The 4,622-nt window shown below is 38.7% G+C and overlaps 1 pseudogene; it reads left to right on the top strand.

Moving 5' to 3' along the window:
• The first annotated feature begins 1,123 nt into the window (after window positions 1–1,123).
• LOC149172094 (kinesin-like protein KIN-14L pseudogene) lies at window positions 1,124–4,026 on the top strand (annotated as a pseudogene).
• The last annotated feature ends 596 nt before the right edge of the window (window positions 4,027–4,622 follow it).

Raw genomic sequence — 4,622 nt, 5'->3', positions numbered from 1 at the left:
GCTCCAATCATGGTTGGCACTCCCACAAGACATATTTCTCACTCACAATATCTTTGTCATTTTGGTTTTTCTAGCATGTTCTTTTTTTTTTGCATATATATGTACTCACATAAACACTCTCTATAATAATAGCTTTTGTATCCTCGATATTTATTTTTGGACAAAAGACTAATTATTCAATCGATAATCTAGTTTCCCATAAGTAAATCACAAAAGATAATAGTTTGATATATAACTGTTTGATGAATTAATAGTTTGTTTGACATATAGGGTGCATTGGAGCTGCAGAAGTGATTCTAATACCAAAGCAGAAGTTATAGCTCTCTGGGGTCTCCTATGGTTCAACAGCTTCCTGGGTATCCCTCACCTACAGATATATTAGACAAAGAAAATCAGAAAGATTGTCTAATTGTTTTGGGAGACCCTCTTTCTTATTCAACATTTAGTGAAGGGCTCCCATCCCATGGACAAAATATTAGAAAATCTGACAAAAAGAATTAGGAAAGTATTAGAAAATTTATTTTCAATAGCATATTTCCATTTTCTCTGTAATCTCAATAAAAATACGGACTTGTGTTGATGAAAGTTGTAAATTCAATTTGAGAGATTTAAAAATCGATGGTCAAATCAACTCCTTTCTTATTCTTTAAAGCTAAATAAATTAACATTACACACTTATAAAAGATTGCATTATCGGAGCCAAGGTAGGTCCACGGGAAGTTATGATGTGTTTATGCGACTAAGGTAGTTGGGCTTCGGATGTGTTTGAGGCCTCAACATTCGACTTGACCGTTGGGATTGGACTCGTTCAGTCTTCTTTACTAATACTAAAGAAATCCCCATTAAAATTCTCATATAAGCTCTCCGCTCGCACCCATTTCGAAAACAGTCCTCTTCGCGAATGAAAACAAGTTACCTAAAGCATCGAGTATTTGGAAATTTATTCTCGAGAAAGAGAGTTCAAGGCCTTGTTGAATTCGATTGATTGATCAGTTGCTGTATCTGTAGTAAATGGTACATACCCACTTGCTGAACCGCACTGATTGAGTTCGCATTCAGGGCCAAGCCTCTCCAGTTGCGGTTTTTCAGTTTTCTATTGAGATTTGTCGAATAAGAGGAAAAAATGTCTCAGGAACCAGATTCTACTCCCAGCAGGGTCCCTCCCCCATTGTTTTCCAGCACTTCTCCCTATCCTCCTCCCAGAAGTTCGTTTAGTCAGAGAAGGCACGAGGCATTTTCCGACGATATGTTCAGGAGTGGATCGCAAGGTCGTTTGGCTTCACTGAAAGCAGAGGAAGCAGGTAATAGGAGGTTTCAAGCTACAGCATGGATAAAGAGCATGGTTGGTTCTCTAGATATACCATGCGAACCATCTGAGGAGGAGTTTCGTCTTTGCTTGAGAAATGGGTTCATATTATGTAATCTTATCAACAAGGTTCAGCCAGGCGCAGTGTCTAAGGTCGTTGCAAATCATGTTTCATCACTTCCTCCTGAAGGACGGCCTTTATCTGCTTATCAATATTTTGAGAATGTTAGGAATTTTCTTGTAGCTGCTGAAGAGATGAAGTTACCTACTTTTGAAGCTACTCATTTAGAGCAGGAAAGCTTGCGGCCGGGTTCTACGACAAAGATTGTTGACTGTATATTGGCGCTGAAATCTTATTATGAATGGAAACAGTGTGGAGGAAATGGCTCCTGGAAATATGCAGGCCCTTTGAAGTCCCCCATGATTCCACGAAGCACAGGAAACTTCCTTCAACGCTCAATTCCTTGTGTGCCTGTAAGCGACACTGAAACTCTGCCGGACGTATCAATTATAAACATGGATGACGGAGAAAAACGACTCAGTGACATCTTTCAATCTAAAGACACAATGGGAGCTTGGTTAAAGCGGTTTGCTGTAGAAATGACAAACGACAAGGAAAATGTTGATCAGAACCTTGTTGAAGCCATACAAACTGCTGCACCGGGTTCGATGCAAGCATTCATGAATCTTATCATTGCAATTTTTGCAGAAAATAAACAAGACAAATTTTCCCTGATTCAGAAAAGCCAGGATCAAGACAATCAGCTCCTTTTGGATTCTCCAGACCAGAAAAATGTTACTGTTCACCTTTTCAAAGTCAGGATCCAAAACCTTTGCATATAAGTCAGGAACATCAGATGCGTTTGGAAGCACAAAGAAAAGAAGTCAAGGACATAAGAGACTTATTACTTAGAGCACGGGAAGATGTACAAGGGTTTCAGGCAGAGTGGCGAAAGCATTTTGAATTGCTTGATTACCAGGTCGCAGGAATTTCTAACGCTGCTAGTGGATATCACAGAGTTCTGGAAGAAAACAAGATCCTTTATAATAGCCTTCAAGAACTCAAAGGAAGCATAAGGGTATACTGCAGAATCCGACCCCATTTTGGAGGTCAATCTGAAGCCCACAGTGCAGTGGAATTGATTGGAGAGGATGGATCCCTCTTGGTCAATACATCCAAAATGGGGAAAGATGTACAGAGGATATTCAATTTTAATAAGGTTTTTGGGCCATCTTCTACACAAGAGGAAATTTACATGGATACACGGCCATTGATCCGATCTGTAATGGATGGTTACAATGTCTGCATTTTTGCATATGGTCAAACAGGATCTGGGAAAACCCACACCATGAGCGGTCCAACAGGTGCTTCTGAAAAGGAGATGGGAGTGAACTATAGAGCACTCAGTGACCTCTTCGAGTTGTCTCAAAAGAGGAAAGATTTAATGGTGTATGAAGTCTCCGTCCAAATGATAGAGGTATACAACGAACAAGTGAGGGATCTTCTCGGAGCACTGACCTCAAGCAAGAAATTAGATATTCGAAATAATGGTCATAAGGGATTTAATGTACCGGATGCTATACTTATGCCTGTTAAAGCTACTTCTGATGTTTTGGATTTGATGAATTTAGGCCAAAAGAATCGCACTGTTAGCTATACTGCACTAAATGACCGCAGCAGTCGTTCTCACAGTGTGTTGACTGTACATGTGCAAGGTACAGATAGTGTTTCTGGGTGTAACCTTCATAGCTGCCTTAATTTGGTAGATCTTGCTGGAAGTGAGAGGGTAGATAAATCTGAAGTAACTGGAGATCGCTTGAAGGAGGCACAATACATAAACAAGTCCCTTTCATCTCTAGGAGACGTCATTGCAGCATTGGCACAGAGGAATTCGCATGTGCCATATCGAAATAGCAAATTGACTCAATTGCTTCAGGATTCATTAGGGGGCAAATTGACTCTGATGTTTGTGCACATAAGTCCTGAACCGGATTCATATGGAGAGACAATAAGCACCCTTAAATTCGCTGAACGGGTGTCCTCTGTTGAACTTGGTGCTGCACGTTTGAATAAAGAAAGTGGAGAAGTTCGTGAGCTTAGAGAGCAGGTAGACAGTTTGAAGAAGGCTTTGGCGAGGAAAGAAGCACAAGTAGCACAGTTACAGAATGTGAGAGAATCTCCACTTACTGACAAACACAAACTCCAAACGCCAGTGCGAAGTCGTAGATGGAGCCTTGAAGCGCCTGGAATAAGCAAAGTTGAGGTACAAGATGGTATTTATAATTTCGGGATGGGTACCCAAGATGACAAGTGGGTAGATTCAGGAGAGAGATCCAAGCTTAATGAGACGCCGATAAGCCAACAAAATGGCAACCGTCGGAGCAGTCTGGGAAATGACCGTAGAAATTTATCAGGGCTAAAAAGTGGTGGTACAAACGGTGGAACAAATACAGAAACTGATACCGTGGCTCCATTTGCATCGAAAAAGACTTCTCAAATTAAAAAGTCACTACAGTCCTTTGGAAAACTAATCAATGGTGAAAAAAGATCTACAATCCAAGTTGAATTATCACCCCCTGTCTATAGCGGTGAGCGAAGATTATCTAGTGGTGGACAGAGCCAACCCTTCTCAAACAGGCAGCAGCCACTTACAGTGGTCAACAATTCAGGAAGTGGTCGCCCTAGGGCATGCAGGGCGGACTTGCAAGACACCACCTGAGCAGCAGGCGATGAAGGTGGGAAACCCTGATGTAATAACATTCAAAAATAGATGAACTCTGCACCAGGGTTGGACGGCTAAGGTTATTTTTTGAAAACGTCATTATCATTAATAGTTTATTTAGATACTGACCCCTTTCCATTTCAACTTGGAACGGACATTATAATAAACTTTAATTTCGAAAATCTGAAAATGTTTACTACAAAATTTTGGAATTCGAACAATGTGCTCTTACAACACTTAATTCTGATACAAATATGTTCATTCCTTATATATCCCATAATTGAGTTAGAAAATCTAAATAAAAATAGATATAATTAAAAAAACATATAAATTAATTAAATAATTAAACAATAAACTTTTATCCTATCTTATCCCATAATCCTTCATATAAGAATATTATTATAAATTGATTTTATTTAAATTAAAAGATGAAAAGACATATTTGGTTAAGTATAATTAATTTTTTTAGGAAATAAACATTTATTTATCCCATAATAATATAAGTTTATTTATTTTTAAATTAAAGAATTTAGATGATTTATTAAGTTTAAGGTCCTTAATTTAAGTTTATTATTAGCAGTTTTATTTAATTA

This window comes from Pinus tabuliformis, chromosome 4_2 (genome assembly GCF_031772625.1).
Source record: "Pinus tabuliformis cultivar Carrire ecotype Pingquan chromosome 4_2, CPIR1, whole genome shotgun sequence".
Lineage (NCBI taxonomy): Eukaryota > Viridiplantae > Streptophyta > Pinopsida > Pinales > Pinaceae > Pinus > Pinus tabuliformis.
This window is presented reverse-complemented; position numbering and strand designations above follow the sequence as displayed.